This window comes from Grampus griseus (assembly GCF_964374135.1).
Source record: "Grampus griseus genome assembly, chromosome: 10".
Lineage (NCBI taxonomy): Eukaryota > Metazoa > Chordata > Mammalia > Artiodactyla > Delphinidae > Grampus > Grampus griseus.
The window spans coordinates 48,618,989-48,638,445 of NC_139004.1; the positions used below are offsets into that span (position 1 = coordinate 48,618,989).

At 36.0% G+C, this 19,457-nt stretch overlaps 1 protein-coding gene across 1 annotated transcript in view; it reads left to right on the forward strand.

Annotated features, from left to right (window-relative positions):
* The window catches only part of ZCWPW2 (zinc finger CW-type and PWWP domain containing 2), a 138,892-nt gene that overhangs the window by 971 nt on the left and 118,464 nt on the right, over positions 1 to 19,457 (forward strand). The gene's annotated exons all lie outside the window — the stretch shown is intronic.

Here is a 19,457-nt window from a genome sequence, read left to right on the forward strand (position 1 = left end):
CGTGTCCCCTGCATTGGCAGGTGGATTCTTAACCACTGTGCCACCAGCGAAGCCCCGCATCGCAGTTCTAATTCATCAACCAACAGTCAGCTCATCAAGAATGGATTCGGCTCTAGGGTTTACTTTAAAATATTTTTCTGTTGTTGTTAAGCCTCTCATTTTGCTTTAGATTTAAGTGAAAATTCACAGCTGTTATGAGCAAAGAGCACAACTTAAAGTTGACATGACATTTAAAAAATACTTTAAAATCTGTATTAATGTAATCATTTAGAAAGATCCATTCACTTCAGTTTATCAGGCTGGGACGTAAGAGCAGTGTTTTTAATATTTTGGACAAGAATCTTTTTTCGATTGGCTTGGTAATGCGCTTTACAGAATAAAAGCAAACCACCAAGAGGTATATTTTGCCTAGTTTTTGAAGAATGCTAACAAAATCGGTTGAGGCACCCCAAAATCATCAAAAGTAAAACGATAATCTGGTTTCTGATTTGTAGATCTAGAAATGTTGAATCTTTACTCACAATTTAGAATAATTTGAGACTTGTTGAAAAAGAAGGAAAATTCATTTTTATCTTTTCTCTCTGAGTAAATAAGATGACTTAGCTCAGTATTTTACTATATGTGATCAGTCTGTTTTCGTTTTAATAATACACACTTCCCTATTATAATAATGAAAAAAAGTGGGTCTTATTAACAATACTATTTGCTTATTCAGAATGCATAAGCCTATCAATTTAGTCAAGTAAAACATCCTAATTTTTTTTTGCCAGGGAATGGGGGCGGGGAGAGTCATACCCACGGTAGGTTATGACAAAATGTAATACAGATATTTGTTAAATTGAGCTGAAATGGTCACTTTCTATCCACTTATGCATCCGCTTTAATTAAGTTTAGCAAATAAATTATTAAAGAAAACTTGCCACACTTATGCTTTGTTATAAGCAGAAGTTGAAGTTTTATTACAATCTTGCTGTAAGGAAAAAGACCTCCGATAAGTCAAATAAAAGATACAGTCTTGGTAGGGACATTTTATGGGAAAAGAAAATGGTTAGATAATTACCATTAAAGTAGATAACAGAAAGAAAGGAATTTGGGGGACATTAGACTCTTAACTAATAGTCAATTGCTTAGGTGAGTGGATGGTTTTCCAGAGCAAATCTTAATTCTATTAAAGTTTATTGGAAGGTTGCTTAGGCTTTTTTTTCAGGAATGTTCATTTCACCGCAAGAGAGGAGTTGTGAATTACAGTCATCCAAAAAAGCATCTGTACCGGCCAGGTTTGGGACAATTTTTTTTAAACCATTATTACATCTTCTATAACTACAAATGAAGTCTGAAATTTTCAAAACGATTCAGGTCTTTATAAACATATACTTGACACAAGGCACTTTTTAAAAGGTCCTGTTTTACAGGTTGTAGTAAACAAAAAAATAGGTAACACAAGATATTCTCCCCCACCCTGTCCTGCCTTCTCCCATCCTCTCACCAAGGTCCTGATATTTTCCATCAGGAGCTGCTCCTGAAGGATAGAGTGAGGACTGGCTTCAGTGAGATTCCCTTTACCCTGGGGTAGGTTGGATTCCAAAACAATATCTGAACAAAGAATATAGGCCCTGGCACAACTCTTGACTGTGGCTCAGCCTCCTTCTGTTTTTAGGCAACTGTGCATCATTAGAGCTGCTTCAAACCTTATTTTTTGTTTAATTAGGCACTATGTTAAAACAATGAAAAAAAGTGCTGTTGTGTTTTGTTTTTTTAGTGGGAGCTATATATTTCTAAGCTGTGACGAATATTTACTGTTAGAGGAAAGAGAATACATCTTTTGAGGAAAATTTGTAAAGCGAATTTTGGGTTAGTGATTTAAATTTTATATTAGTTTAATTTGATTAAATCATACCATCCTAGAGATCATGTTTTCTGTGTCTCTACCCTGTGTTTTGTGAGTACTGTGTACGTGTGGCTCTGCAGTGTCAGCAGGACAGAATTAAGATGTCAAAACCTTTAAGTTGAAATAGCAATGTCACTTTTCATATTAAAATCAGCTTCAATGTCATTTTGTCCATTAATGTCTTAAAAGCATTCTTCCTCTCTTCTCCCCCACCTATCACATGTCCAGGTTAAAAGCCTTAGGGTAAGGGAATGGTTTCAGTGGCAGAGATACAAAACAGATTCAAAAATACTACCAATAATGAAAAATCTGGTATCTGAGCCTACATAGTCTGTTTTCCTTCTTTCCTCCCATACCTCGTTGCTCATACTGCTACCCCCCCAACCAAAACACATACACACACACACAGAATGTCGTGAATTGCAGAATCAAAGTTCATGATTTCTGTTACACTGTGTATCTGAATCTGTGAATATGCCTGAAGCAGCAGGCAAACTGGGCGTCATGGATCCCTAACCCTTAACCTTGGAAAGTACATGAAGGCTTTCCAGGGGGTTATGTAAATGATAGTTTAAGGGTATTAATTTTCACGCTGTTTACTTGCATGTTTCTTTCCTAAAATTGATCTGCCTCAGAGTGTGCCTAAACCAGGGCAGCTTTCCCCTTTCCTCTTTTGTAATTGTCCCTCTCCCACTCTACAATTAAAGCAATACATTTAATCTGACCTAAGTCTTGTTAGAAAGTAAATGATTCTAATAACTGGGTAGCTAATTGTTTCACAAGAGTAGTAATTTCCAATGGCTTTTGAAAATGCTTCAGAAAAACTCAATTGAGTTGTCAGCTGATCATTAAAAATAATTTTATGACATACCCCATGTGATTTTTGATACATAATTTAGTAGTTCAGAAGAATGATTATTGATATAACCAGAAATCCTTCTGCTTCCAAATATTTGGAATGGAAGAACACAAAATGTAAGAATAGGATCAGCTTGAACCCTGTTTCTTCCTAACAACAAATAATATTCATTCTGACACATGACCTAAATGGGGGGAGAAGGTGCTATCCATTTCTGTATGAGATGCATTTCCAATAAAACTGACTTACAATATTTTATAATGATCATAATTTATATTGAGTTTCTCATTTGATCAGTAGTGCTCTAGTAAATTAATGATAACACAATACTGATGACAATTTTTAAAATTTATGTTCTCAGGAATTTTAAAATATACTCTTTTGTGTAGAGAAATATGATCAATTTAAAGTATTTTCAAGCACTAAAATATGTTGCGATAAGCTTGTGTGGGGGAAGTGAGATAATATGAATTCAAGGAGAAAAGGAATAATATCAGTTTCCTAACTGTGGAAGGAGATCTTGTTCATGTGCTTTTCAAATGCATGGGTTGATAGTAGATATCAAATTACTATGGCATTTACATTCCATTTATAAAAGGAATATATCTTACTGTCTCTAGCAGCTAGCCTTATCCTGGACAGGCAATCTGTGCTTCATAATAACTTTGTGACTTGAAATGTTTGCAGTCAGTAGGAATTAGCTTCTGACAGCTTTCATTTTTTAAAAAATAAACATGAATGTCATAACTGTATGCATAGAAACTAAATGCAGTGACTTTCTTTTGGAAACATATGTAGGTGAAGAAAAATTTAATAGTCTTAGAAAGCCTTTGATGTAAGGAGTAGGGAGAAGAAATATGAGAAGAGCTAACAGAAGACCAGCAGCAGAGACCCCAGGATGGTGTTGGAAGATTGTACAGAGAAGGAAAAAAGATCCAGTAAGGGGAATTCTACACTTCTTCCTAAATGAAATAAGAGCAACCCTTCTCTGAGGCTTGATACTTACACTCTTACTATCTGAGATATGAATTAATTAGTTTATTCAATACTTAACAAATATTCATTCAGAACGTACCATGTGTCATTGTTTTAGGCACTGAGATGAAACGGGCAAAATAGCTTTTTAATGTATAAAGAAGTAAAATCTATCACAGAGAAGTCAGTCACATAGACAAGACCTATGTGAAATTTAACATGATGAGAAATTACTTCCCATTAATTTTTTTTCATGACAGTTTCTATATATGCCTATGAAGAAAATAAACTTTTTCCCCTGTTTAAAATGGGAAGAGAGGAAGAAATAATTTTATTTTGTGACTGTCACATATACACTATAAAAACCAAGAAGATAAAGTCAGCTTTTCAGAGGAAAGACATTTTTATAAAGCTACCAAATAAACAACAATGAAAGGATGACATTAAACTTCAGTAAAATGTATAGAAAGAAGTTAAATTAGATTTTTCAAGTAGACTATGTAGCAAAAGAGAGGGAAAATTTCCAAACCCATTTCACAGCTCACATGATATAAAAGTGAAATCATTGACTTTGTAACAGTTGCAAAATTACAGACATAATTTCCAACTGTAGGTTTTTCAGTTGTCTGTGAATAGTTGATTCTTAAAATTCCAAAAACAAAAAGATGTGTGTTTTTCTTTAATTCACTTATATTTTGTTAATCATTTTCTCTTGACAGTCATTTTATGTCATTCCCTTTTGGCTTTAATAACCCCCTCCCTCTCATCCCATAGCCAGTCTGATCACCTGATTTTGTAGATTTTACCGTTTAGCTAATCTTTTTCATAGTCTCTACTATGCCACAGTTTCCTATCCAACTATTATAATAGTTTCCTTTAATTAGTTCTAACTTTTTGTTTTTTAGTTTCCAAGTCATTCTTTATATGGATAGCTAAATGGTCTTTTAAAAATGTAAATCTTACCATTACGTTTCTCCTCTTAAACTCCTGGAATGACTCCTTAGCTTGTTTTAAAAGTCTATTCTTAGTCTAGCCTAGCCTGTTTTACCACCAGCTTCTAGAAACACTGCCAGCTCAGACATTGAAATTGGATATCTTTACTCCTTTATAAGTTTTCATTCAGTTAACCCTGATTATGATTTTAGAATATTTACTTTCTTAGATTATCATTTGACATCTTTTCTAAATTTAAAAATTCTCAGAGAATTGGGGAACTCCAGAAAAATTTTCAATATTAGTGTGAGAATTATGGCTCTACTTCTTACTTGTCCTAAAATGATATCACATTTAAAAGAGGATCCTATATCTTCAGATAATGGATATCAGCTTCAGAACATATGAAGCAAAACTAGGCAGAACTAGGAGACATGCCCACAATACTGGAAGATTTTAACAGGTTTCCCTCACTAACTCATAGAATAAAAAAAAATACATTAATGAAATAGATGATTGAATAAAATTATTAGCATCACACTCATTAGGATGGCTATTATCAGAAATAAAACCAAAATTGAAAATATTCATCTTAAAATTAATATGGAATCTCAAGGGAACTCAAATAGCCAAAACAATCTTGAGAAAGACGAACAAAGCTGGAGGCTTCCCATTTGCTGACCTCAAAACATATTACAAAGCTGCAGAATCAAAACATTGTACTGGTGTAAAGACATACATATAGACCAATGGAATAGAATGGAGAGCACAAAAAGATCTTCACATATATGATTTTCAACAGATGTGCCAAGACCATCCCATGGGGAAATGTGGTTGGAAAAACTGAATATTGGTATGCAAAACAATGAAGTTTGACCCTTACCTCACACTGGAAAAATTAAATCAAAATGGATCAAAGACCTAAATGTAACAACTAAAACTATGACACACTTAGAAGAAAAATAGGGAGAGGGCTTCATGACATTAGATTTGACAATTTCTTGGATGTGACACCAAAAGCATAGGCAACAAAAGAAAAAATAGGTAACTAAAGGTCTCTAAATCAATCACTAATAAAATGTTAAAAAATCATTATCGGGGCTTCCCTGGTGGCGCAGTGGTTGGGAGTCCACCTGCCGATGCAGGGGACACGGGTTTGTGCCCCGGTCCGGGAAGATCCCACATGCCGCAGAGCGGCTGGGCCCATGAGCCATGGCCACTGGGCCTGTGCGTCTGGAGCCTGTGCTCCGCAACGGGAGAGGCCACAACAGTGAGAGGCCCGCGTACCATATCTTCAGTATTAGTGGAAGAAATTTTACCTTTAAGCAAATCAGCTGTGTGATTTACATGACAGTATAGCTTAGATAAAGGTCAATTGAGAATGGGCACATGTAGGGAGAAATAACTAAGCTGCTCTGAAATTAATACTCTCCTTGTTCAACCTACTGATATAATTCTAATCTTTTTATAACAGTATTGCATTTGGTAGCCAGCCTGAAGAACTTAATTATTCTTGTTTGATCTGTTGTTTTATTCTCACAAGTCTTAATATACTGAATAATAGAAAATACTAGGATTCTTGAGCCATCCAATATAGACATAAAGCATATAAACTGATTACTAAGGTTTAAAGTTGGCATTTAGCACAATTTATCAGATTTCTACTTATTTGTTAACTTTTTCCTGGAAACAATTTAAAGCTGCAAAAGATACCATCCTTTAAATATGCCAGTAAGCTGTTTCTTTCCATTCTATCAATACTTTGATTTCTTATTTTGGATGAAATCCATCAGTTATACTCATTATTAAAACAAAAAAAGAAAAGAAAATATTAAGCATCTTGGAGCATTTATTGAGCTAGAAGCTACCCAGCAGTGTCTGCATAAAGTAGTCCCTGAATGATAAAGATAAATTACAACTTTGCACTGATAATAGGCTCTTAAATTCCTGTTGAATTGTTAAATATAATCTAAGGTTGACATACAGGCACAGATTGGTTAATTAGGTATGAATGAACAGCAAATTTTAAATTTACATTATAGAGAAGATTAAGGATAAATGCATTTTAAGTTTAGAAGCAAACTACCTAATCATTTGTTAAGTTGAGCACTTGAGAAAAATCATGAAGGAAAGACTAAATAGAGTGCTCTCATTCTGCATTGGTTTCTGCATATTTTAATCTTCTTATCTAACTATAAATATAGCTCATTTAAAAGCAGTCTAGAAAGGAAGTCAAACACTTATTATATGTATTTAGTGTAGCAGCACTGAAATGGGTTTTTTCATATGCTTTTTCATTTCATCATTAAAACCATCCTATGAATTATAATATTATTACCATCAACAGGAACAGATGATAAAATGATAGATTATTTAACTGATTTGCCTTAATTTTAAAATCGCATAGGAAATGAAGCCAAAATTTAAATCCAGAGCTACGATTGATATTCAACTGATACACAAACAGCCATACTAGTTTTTAAATAATTTGAATATTGTTACTATCTAGGACAGCTTTAACGCTGAAGTTCATATTATTTTCATTATCTCATAATATAAATATTCACTCAGTGCTTCTCTTTGGCAAGTATTCTTTTAAGTGCTAGGGATACAGTGGTTAACAAGATAGACTGACTTGCCAGTGGATTTTCCTTGTCTTGTAGAGGACCTCATTAAATAAACTACAATACAGTGTGTTGAGTGGCATGGAGAGGGGGTAGAGATTGCTGGGGGCACACGGTAGGGGCATTGACTCTTACTCAGTAATTTTTCAGATTGGCTTAGACATCACCTCTTCTCAGTAGCCTGACACACCCCCTACCTGGAAGTCTCAGGTGTGCCCCATACACTTCCAAATCATTCTGCATTGGTCTCATAATAGCACTTAATGTTATTTGAGGAGAGGAATTTTGTCTTTCCTTTAGCATTATCTGGCTCATAGCAAACCCTCAAGAAGTATTTTAGAACAAAGAAAATAGAATTGAGGTCTGAAACAGAGCAAGCAAGTGAGAGAACAGTTTTACATAAGCTTTTAGGTATTGAGGTGGGAAATGACAGAGATAATCCTTGTAATGTAGGAGGAAAGTTTATCTTTTGAGACTGAGGAGAATGGTCTGAGATTTAAAAAGGTTTAGAATAATCACTGAAGAATTGCAAGAGGAGAAAGAGAATACATAAAAAGGATAGCCTTAAAGATGTGCTGAGGCCTCATCTGAGGTTGAAGTCTCTGAATTTGTAGTGGTACCAATAGGCGTGACTACATAATATCCTTCAAGAATCAGCAGCTCAGATTCAAGACCTCGACGACCAAGGGTGTATTCCTTTGTTTTTAAATTAAATTAAATTAATTTTTTATATAGCAGGTTCTTATTAGTTATCTGTTTTATACATATTAGCATATATATGTCAATCCCAATCTCCCAATTCACCCCCCCATCACCAACCCCCTGCTTTCCCACCTTGGTGTCCGTATGTTTGTTCCCTACACCTATGTCTCTATTTCTGCCTTGCATACCGGTTCATCTGTACCATTTTTCTAAATTCCACATATATGTGTTAATATACGATATTTGCTTTAATCTTTCTGACTTACTTCACTCTGTATGACAGTCTCTAGGTCCATCCATGTCTCTACAAATGTCCCAATTTGGTTCCTTTTTTTGGCTGAGTAATATTCCATTCTATATATGTACCACATCTTATTTATCCATTCGTCTGTCAGTGGGCATTTAGGTTGCTTCCATGACCTGGTTATTGTAAATAGTGCTGCAATGAATTGGGGTGCATGTGTGTTTTTTTCTTTTTCTCTTTGTTATCTTTACTTTTTTAAAATATCTTTTTTGGAGTGTAATTGCTTTACAATGTTGTGTTAGTTTCTGCTGAATAACAAACTGAATCAGCTATACATATACATATATCCCCATATCCCCTCCCTGTTGTGTCTCCCTCCCACCTCCCTATCCCACCCCTCCAGGTGGTCACAGAGCACCGAGCTGATCTCCCTGTGCTATGCAGCTGCTTCCCACTAGCTATCTATTTTACATTTGGTAGTGTATATATGTCAGTGCTACTCTTTCACTTTGTCCCAGCTTACCTTTCCCCCTCCCCATGTCCTTAAGTCCATTCTCTATGCCTGCATCTTTATTCCTGCCATACCCCTAGGTTCATCAGAAAAAAGTTTTTTTTTTTTTCAGATTCCATATATATGTGTTAGCATACAGTATTTGTTTTTCTCTTTCTGACTTACTTCACTCAGTATGACAAACTCTAGGTCCATCCACCTCACTACAAATAACTCAGTTTTGTTTCTTTTTATGGCTGAGTAATATTCCATTGTATATATGTGCCAAATCTTCTTTTTCGTTCATCTGCCCATGGACACTTAGGTTGCTTCCATGTCCTGGCTATTATAAACAGTGTTGCAATGAACATTGTGGTACTTGACTACTTTTGAATTATGGTTTTCTCAGGGAATATGCCCAGTAGTGGGATTGCTGGGTTGTATGGTAGTTCTATTTTTAGTTTTTTAAGGAGCCTCCATACTGTTCTCCACAGTGGCTATATCAATTTACATTCCCACCAATAGTGCAGGAGGGTTCCCTTTTCTCCACATCCTCTCCAGCATTTATTGTTTGTAGATTTTTTGGTGATGGCCATTCTGACTGGTGTGAGGTAATACCTCATTGTGGTTTTGGTTTGCATTTCTCTGATGATTAGTGATGTTGAACATACTTTCATGTGCCTCTTGGTCATCTGTATGTCTTCTTTGGAGAAATGTCTCTTTAGGTCTTCTGCCCATTTTTGGATTGGGTTGTTTGTTTTTTTGATATTGAGCTGCATGAGCTGCTTGAATATTTTGACGATTAATCCTTTGTCAGTTGCTTCATTTGCAAATATTTTCTCCCATTCTGAGGGTTGTCTTTTCGTCTTGTTTATGGTTTCCTTGCTGTGCAAAAGCTTTTAAGTTTCATTCGGTTCCATTTGTTTATTTTTGTTTTTATTTCCATTTCTCTAGGAGGTGGGTCAAAAAGGATATTTCTGTGATTTATGTCAAAGAGTGTTCTTCGTATGTTTTCCTCTAAGAGGTTGATAGTGTCTGGCCTTACATTTAGGTTTTCTATCCATTTAGAGTTTATTTTTATGCATGGTGTTAGGGAGTGTTCTAATTTCATTCTTTTACATGTAGCTGTCCAGTTTTCCCAGCACCACTTACTGAATAGGCTGTCTTTTCTCCATTGTATATTCTTGCCTCCTTTATCAAAGATAAGATGACCGTATATGTGTGGGTTTTTCTCTGGGCTTTCTATCCTGTTCCATTGATCTCTATTTCTGTTCCTGTGCCAGTACCATGCTGTCTTGATTATTGTAGCTTTGTAGTATAGTCTGAAGTCAGGAAGCATAATTCCTCCAACTCCGTTTTTCTTTCTCAATATTGCTTTGACTATTCGGGGTCTTTTGTGTTTCCATACAGATTGTGAAATTTTTTTGTTCTAGTTCTGTGAAAAATGCCATTGGTAGTTTACTAGGGATTGCATTGAACCTGTAGATTGCTTTGGGTAGTATAGTCATTTTCACAATGTTGATTCTTCCAATCTAAGAATATGGTATATCTCTCCATCTGTTTGTATCATCTTTAATTTCTTTCATCAGTGTCTTATAGTTTTCTGCATACAGGTCTTTTGTCTCCCTAGGTAGGTTTATTCCTAGGTAGTTTATTCTTTTTGTTGCAGTGGTAAATGGGAGTGTTTCCTTAATTTCTCTTCCAGATTTTTCACCATTAGTGTATAGGAATGTGATAGATTTCTGTGCATTAATTTTGTATCCTGCTACTTTACCAAATTCGTTGATTACCTCTAGGAGTTTTCTGGTAACATCTTTAGGATTTTCTATGTATAGTATCATGGCATCTGCAGACAGTGACAGTTTTACTTCTTCTTTTCCAATTTGGATGCCCTTTATTTCCTTTGCTTCTCTGATTGCTGTGGCTAAAACTTCCAAAACTAGGTTGAATAACAGTGGTGAGAGTGAGCATCCTTGTTTTGTTCCTGATTTTAGAGGAAATGGTTTCAGTTCTTCACCATTGAGAACAGTGTTGGCTGTGGGTTTGTCATATATGGCCCTTATTATGTTGAGGTAAGTTTCCTCTATGCCTACTTTCTGGGGAGTTTTTATCATAAAATAGCTGTTGAATTTTGTCAGAAGCTTTTTCTGCATCTGTTGAGATGATCATATGGTCTTTATCCTTCAGTTTGTTAATATGGTTTATCACATTTATTGATTTGCGAATACTGAAGAATCCTTGCATGTCTGGGGTAAGCCCCACTTGATCATGGTGAATTATCCTTTCAATGTGCTGTTGGATTCTGTTTGCTAGTATTTTGTTAAGTATTTTTGCATCTGTGTTCATCAGTGATATTGGCCTATAGTTTTCTTTTTTTGTGACATCTTTGTCTGCTTTTGGTATTAAGGTGTGGTGCCCTTGTAGAATAAAACTAAGAGTGTTCCTCCCTCTGCTATATTTTGGAAGACTTTGAGAAGTATACGTGTTAGCTCTTCTCTAATGTTTGATAGAATTCACCTGGGAAGCCTTTGGTCCTGGGCTTTTGTTTGTTGGAAGATTTTTAATCACAGTTTCAATTTCAGTGCTTGGAATTGGTCTCTTTATATTTTCTATTTCTTCATGATTCAGTCTTGGAAGATTGTGCTTTTCTAAGAATTTGTCCCTTTCTTCCAGGTTGTCCATTTTATTGGAATATAGTTTCTTGCAGTAATCCCTCATGAATCTTTGTGTTTCTGCAGTGTCAGTTTTTACTTCTCCTTTTTCATTTCTAATTCTGTTGATTTGAGTCTTCTCCCTTTTTTTCTTGATGAGTCTGGCTAGTGGTTTATCAATTTTGTTTATCTTCTCAAAGAACCAGCTTTTATTTTTAGTTTTATTGACTTTGCTATCGTTCCCTTCATTTCTTTTTCATTTATTTCTGATCTGATCTTTATGATTTCTTTCCTTCTGCTAACTTTGGGGTTTTTTTGTTCCTCTCTCTGATTGCTTTAGGTGTAAGGTTAGGTTGTTTATTTGAGATTTCTTTTGTTTCCTGAGGTAGGATTTTATTACTATAAACTTCCCTCTTAGAACTGCTTTTGCTGCATCCCATAGGTTTTGGGTCATTGTGTTTTCACTGTCATTTGTTTCTCTGTATTTTTGATTTCCTCTTTGATTTCTTCAGTGATCTCTTGATTATTTAGTAGCATATTATTTAGCCTCCATGTGTTTGTATATTTTACATTTTTTCCCTGTAATTGATATCTAGTCATATAGCGCTAAGGTCAGAAAAGAAACTTGATACAATTTCAATTTTTTAAAATTTACCAAGGGTTGATTTGTGACTCAAGATACGATCTATCCTGAAGAATATTCCTTGAGCACTTGAGAAAAAAGATTATTCTGTTGTTTTTGGATGGAATGCACTATAAACATCAATTAAATCCATCTTGTTTAATGTATCATTTAAACTTCTGTTTTCTTACTTATTTTCATTTTGGATGATCTGTCCATTGGTGAAAGTGGGGTGTTAAAGTTCCCTACTATTATTGTGTTATTGTCGATTTCCCTTTTTATGGCTATTAGCATTTGCCTTATGTATTGAGGTGCTCCTATGTTGGGTGCATAAATATTTACAATTGTTATATCTTCTTCTTGGATTGATCCCTTGATCATTATTTAGTGTCCTTCTTTGTCTCTTATAATAGTCTTTATTTTAAAGTCTTTTTTCTGATATGAGATTTGCTACTCCAGCTTTCTTTTGATTTCCATTTGCATAGAATATCTTTTTCCATCCCCTCACTTTCAGTCTATATTTGTCCCTAGGTCTGAAGTGGGTCTCTTGTAGACAGCATATATATTGGTCTTGTTTTTATATCCATTTAGCCAGTATTTGTTGGAGCATTTAATCCATTTATGTTTAAGATAATTATCAATATGTCTGTTCCTATTACCATTTTCTTAATTGTTTTGTGTTTGTTTTTGTAGGTCTTTTCCTTCTCTTGTGTTTCCTGCCTAGAGAAGTTCCTTTAGCATTTGTTGTAAAGCTGGTTTGGTGGTGCTGAATTCTCTCAGCTTTTGCTTGTCTGTAAAGGTTTTAATTTCTCCATCGAATCTGAATGAGATCCTTGCTGGGTAGAGTAATCTTGGTTGTAGGTTTTTCCCTTTCATCTCTTTAAACATATCCTTCCACTCCTTTCTGGCTTGCAGAGTTTCTGCTGAGAGATCAGCTGTCAACCTTATGGGGATTCCCTTATATGTTATTTGTTGTTTTTTCCTTGCTGCTTTTAATATTTTTTGTTTATATTTAATTTTTGATAGTTTGATTAATATGTGTCTTGGTGTGTTTCTCCTTGGATTTATCCTGTATGGGGCTCTCTGGACTTCCTGGACTTCCTTTTCCATGTTAGGGAAGTTTTCAACTATAATCTCCTCAAATATTTTCTCAGACCCTTTCTTTTTCTCTTCTTCTTCTGGGACTCTTAATTTGAATGTTGGTGTGTTTAATGTCCCAGAAGTCTCTGAGACTGTCTTCAATTCTTTTCATTTTTTTTCTTTATTCTGCTCTGTGGCAGTTATTTCCACTATTTTATTTTCCAGGTCACTTACCCGTTCTTCTGCCTCAGTTATTCTGCTATTGTTTTCTTTTAGAGAATTTTTAATTTCATTTATTGTGTTCATCATTGTTTGTTTGCTCTTTAGTTCTTTGAGGTCTTTGTTAAACGTTTCTTGTATTTTCTCTATTTGCAAGATTTTATATCATCTTTACTATCATTACTCTGAATTCTTTTTCCAGTAGACTGCCTATTTCCTCTTCATTTGTTTGGTCTGGTGGGTTTTTACCTTGCTCCTTCATCTGCTGCATATTTCTCTGTCTTTCCATTTTGCTTAACTTACTGTGTTTGGGGTCTACTTTTTGCAGCCTGCAGGTTCGTCGTTCCCTTTGTTTTTGGTGTCTGCCCACAGTGGGTACGGTTGGTTCAGTGGGTTGTGTAGGCTTCCTGGCGGAGGGGACTGGTGCCTGTGTTCTAGTAGGTGGGGCTGGATCCTGTCTTTCTGGTGGACAGGGCTGCGTCCAGTGGTGTGTTCCGGGATGTCTGTGAATTTAGTATGATTTTAGGTAGCCTCTCTGCTAATGGGTAGAGTTGTGTTCCTGTGTTGCTAGTTGTTTGGCATGGGGTGTACAGCACTGGAGCTTGCTGGTCCTTGTGTGGAACTGGGTCTTAGCGTTGAGATGGAGATCTCTGGCAGAGCTCTCGTTGATTCATATTACATGGGGCTGGGAGGTCTCTGGTGGTCCAATATTCTGAACTAGGCTCTCCCACCTCAGAGGCTCAGGCGCGACAGCAGGCTAGAGAACCAGGACCCTGTCAGTCACACAGCTCAGAATAAAAGGGAGAAAAAAATTTTTTAAATTAAAAAATATTAAAAAAAATATAGAGCAACCCAACTGATAAACAAATTCACCAGTGACAACAAGCAGTAAAAACTATACTAAGATAAACATAAAAATCAGAAACAAATCAGTCGCAGACAGCAAACCCCACGTCTACCATTGCTCCCCAAATCCACCACCTCAATTTTGGGTTGATTCGTTGTCTATTCTGGTATTCCACAGATGCAGGGTAATTCACGTTTATTGTGGGAATTTAATCTGCTGCTCCTGAGGCTGCACAGAGAAATTTCCCTTTCTCTTCTTTGTTCTCACAGCTCCTGGGGCACAGCTTTGGTTTTGGCTGTGCCTCTGCATATAGGTTGCCCTCAGGCTTCTTTTCCTGCCTGGACAGGACGGGGTTAAAGCAGTGGCTGATTAGGGGCTCTGGGTCACTCCTGCCAGGGCAAAGGGAGGGATACGGTAGTTACAGTTGGAATGCCGGGCGAGTCTGTGGTGGCAGAGGCTGGCGTTGACGTTGCAACAGCCTGAGGCACCCCGTGCGTTCTCCCAGGGAAGTTGTCCCTGGATCACAGGATCCTGACTGTGGCGTGTTGTACAGGCTCCCAGGGTGGGGCCTGTGGATAGTGACCTGTGCTTGCACACAGGATTCTCTGTGGCTGCAGCAGCAGCATTAGTGTTTCATGCCTGTCTCTGGGGTCTGAGCTGATAGCTACAGCTCACTCCCATCTCTGGAGCTTGTTTAGGCAGTGCTCTGCCTTCTGTGGGCAGACAGGGAAGGAATCCCCTCTCCTCTTGCACCCTGAAACAGTGGTCTCTTGCCTTAGGCAGGTCCAAAGTTTTTCCTGGACTCTCTCTCAGCCAGCTGTGGCACACTAGCCCCCTTCAGGCTGTGTTCATGCAGCCCACCCCAGTCCTCTCCCCGGGATCTCACCTCCTCCGCCATCTTGAAGGTCCCCCACATGTGTCTTTTTGAATTATGGTTTTCTCTGGGTATATGCCCAGTAGTAGGATTGCTGGGTCATATGGTAATTCTATTTCTAGTGTTTTAAGGAACCTCCATACTGTTCTCCATAGCAGCTGTATCAATTTACATTCCCACCAACAGTGCAAGAGGGTTCCCTTTTCTCTACACCCTCTCCAGCATTTGTTGTTTTGTAGATTTTCTGATGATGCCCATTCTAACCGGTGTGAGGTGATACCTCACTGTAGTTTTGATTTGCATTTCTCTAATAATTATTGATATTGAGCAGCTTTTCATGTGCCTCTTGGTCATCTGTATGTCTTCTTTGGAGAAATGTCTATTTAGGTCTTCTGCCCATTTTTAGATTGGGTTTTTTGTTTTTTTAATATTGAGCTGCATGAGATGTTTATATATTTTGGAGATTAATCCTTAAGCCTGTATTCTCTAAGAATGCTTCTGGCCTCAACTAATTGGGAAGACAAATAGTGGTTTAAAAGATAAAGGTTTATTTCCTCACATATCCAGAAGAGCAGGTATATAGAATGAGGGTAAGATTCCTAAAGTTAAAAACTGCAGCAACAACAACAAAAATAGCAGTTCCAGAATGTTTCTATGAGTTCTTTCCTGAATATCAACAATTGGAAATGGGTTTTCTGTTTGTCTGAAATCTTGTTTTGTACAATAAATGCTTTTTATATTAAAATTGATTGTTGAAATAAAAGTTTAGAAGGAAAATATCTCTCTGTTGTTTCCAAAACCTTTTTTTTGTTTTATGCTGAATGTTACTGACACAAATAATACTTGAACATCATTAAGGAACCCAGGACATCAAAAGAAATGATAGTATACTTTAAATGGGTGAATTCTGTAGTATGTGAATTATATCTCAAAGCTGTTAAAGCAAAAGAAACGAAGAGAAAAATGGAAACTCCCCCCCCCACCCCCAAACATAGCAAAACTTTAAGAATAGAAAAATTTGACCATTTGCTATAAAGAAGATTCTTAGGAAGTAGCTTTCTGGTATTGGGGTAGAGGATAAGGTGAATTGTATTGGATCCTAATCTTCCACCAAAATTATTAGGTAAGTCAAGTTCATTTCTTTATACCAGGCTCCATCTCTCAACCACCTGCTTAATATACATGTCATAACTTGCTCTGATCCCCCAGTGCTTTCAAGCTTTCTCTTCTGTTTACATATCTCTCAGCCCCATTCACAGGAAAGCAAAAACAACTACTCAAAGAGTTACCTAAAATTTCTTCTTCACTTCCTTACTTAATAGTTACAGTTCGGCATGCTCCAATCAGGACTTCATTCCCAGCACTAACCTAACATTGCTCTCAGATCATCAATGACTTCCATGTTTAAATCCAGTGGCAACTTCTCTGTCCTCATGACTGAAATTCTAAACAACATCTAATGCGATCAACCATTCTGTCTTTCTGGAAACATAAATGTCACTAACTTTGATCTAGTTACTTAAGCTGAAAACTTAGTAGTCAATCTTGATCCCTGTCTTTCCCTTATTCACTATAGGCAATACAGCAATGAGTCTTACCTGTTCTATCTCTAAAACATGCATGGAATAAGTCCATTTGTCTTCAGAGCCGTATTTCTACCCAGGGCCAAAACATCATCTCCCTACTCAAATATATTCTTTATACTGTCATATATTTTAAAAATATATACTTTGTTGAACTATACCATATATACAAAAATTATAGATGAAAAGCTCAAAAATTATTACAAAGTAAATACACTCGTATAACCACATTCAGGTTAAGGATGAATCTCTTCCCCTCACATATTACCTGTCATAGTTGTCTGGACCCTAGAAGAGCATTGCCAGCCCCACAGAAGCTACCTCATGGCCCCTTGACCCAAAGCTAACTGCCATTCTAACTTTTAACACCACGAATTAGCTCCACTTGTTTTAAATATATGTATGTATAGGTGTATATACACATACATGGTATCATGTAGTGTGTATTCTTATATCTGGCTTCTTTTATTAAGTATGTTTCTGAGATTCACTCAAGTTTTGTGTCTCAAGAGTTTGTTCATTCTTCTTGCTATGTAGTATTCCATTGTATGAGTATACCACATTTCATTTTTGTTCTACAGATTATAAATATTTGAATTGTTTACAGGTTTTGGGTATGAATGTTCTTGTACATATCTTGAGATAGATATAGATATTAGATATAGATATTTGGTATGTATGTACTTAGAAGTATGTTCAAATTTAGTAGATAATGAAAAGCAAATTTGCAAATGATCATACTAATTGGCAACTCAACCAACTGTGTATGAGAGTTCCAGTCTGTTTATATCTTTGCCAGCACTTGGCATTGTCAGTCTTTCTAACACTGGCATTGCTGGTGTGTTGTGGTATCTCATTGTAGGTTTAATTTGCATTTCCTTTACAATTCTTAAGTTTGAGGACCTTTTCATATTTGTTGGTCATTTAGATTGCCTCTTTTGTGAAGTACCTGTTCAAGTCTGTTGGCTGTTTTTCTATTTGGTTCTCTGATTTTTTCCTAATTGATAGTAGATCTGGACAGGAAATCTTCCCTGCACTTACTACCTGTTACACTGGCTTCATTTTTGCCCTTCAAGTAGGCCAGAAATTTCCTCTTTTCAAGGCTCTTTATGGGCTGTGTCTTCAATTTTCAAGTCTCGGCCCAAATGTCATACATCCATATAAACCTTCCTTGACCAAACCTCTTGCAACACACACACCTTCCTATCGTATCACCCTATATTTCCCTTTAGTATTTATCAATATCTGACATTATTTATTGGTTTGCTTATATATACTGTCTGTTTCCCCTCTTACTGGAATTTTAACTCATGACTGCTGTGTCTGTTTTTATTCACTGGTGTTTCCCTAGTACCTAGAACTTTTGTGCAACATGTGAGAGGTACACAGTAATTATCTGTTTAAAAAAATGAATGAGGGGCTTCCCTGGTGGCGCAGTAGTTGAGAGTCCGCCTGCCGATGCAGGGGATGCGGGTTCGTGACCCGGTCCAGGAGGATCCCACTTGCCGTGGAGCGGCTGGGCCCATGAGCCATGGCCGCTGAGCCTGCGCATCCAGAGCCTGTGCTCCACAACGGGAGAGGCCACCACAATGAGAGGCCCGCATACCGCCAAAAAAAAAAATAAAAAAAAAAAAGAATGAACAAAGGAACAAATTAATATCTAGTTTGAGGTATTGTCCATATTGTTATATTTAAAGAAAACCAGATTTTTATTCCAAAGGAATATATGTTTTTGTAGGTTAAGGTCAATTTTCTTGAACTAGGAATATTGCTTGACCCTTTTTATATACATTATAATTACATTCCTAGAGACTAAGATTATTGAACCCTTAATTATCTTCATTTTCCAAGGTAACTGTAAAATTAGCCATTATTGGCATATTACCTGATGCAGCTGTACAATTCTAAAATTTACAAGTGTATAAAACATTTTTACAATTTAACTTTTGCAACAAGAAGTTACAATTTATCAGAAACTAAGACTTTGGGTACACAAGTGTTTACAGAGCCAATGGAGATTGAAACCATTTTTATTGAAAATTTATAGTTTGGTGGTTTATTTGGAAACCTGTTTTCATATTTTAAAAGTTCTCTAGAATTTTCAATAACTGATTTTAATTGAAAGTCTGATATATAAGCTGTAATTATGAACAAAATGTATAGAAAAATAATACTAAATCTGATAAATTAATTTTCTGCAGCAAATTTTTCTGCAGGTTGTCACCATTTTGATATATGTAGGTCTAATACTAAATACGTTTTTTCACAATGTTTATTTCGAAGATAGATAATGTTATATTGCTAAAATATCTTTAGAAATAACTTTTAAATGTTAATTTTGTAATTTTACATTTATATTATTCCTGAATAGACCATGGAATGGACACTTGTTTACAGTATGAGAGCTGAAGCAAGAAGGCAGAGTGTTACCTTGCAAACATGCAGCAAATATTGATATTGGAGGTTACAAATAATTTATAGTGAGTAGGCAAAATTGCAAATATGGAATCTGCAAGTAATGAGGATTGATTGTATAATTATATGAAATAATACAATATTTAAATTTCCATTTAAAAACTTTGGAAGATAGAGGAGAAAACAATTCATAATTTTATCACCATAAGATTTTTATTTTCTATATTTTCTTCTACTTTTTGTCTCTGATATATATATATTTTCAAATATTGCATAGATACCTACTCTTTTTGTCTTCCACCCCAATTTACCTCTGGAAAATCTTCCTCCTCCACTGTATTTTGGGTGGGGTGGTCTCTACATCTTTCTCCAGAGATGGATATGTGACCTATGCCTAAAAATTAGCACATGATATTCACCAGCTATAGTCACTGACACTGGGATAGACATA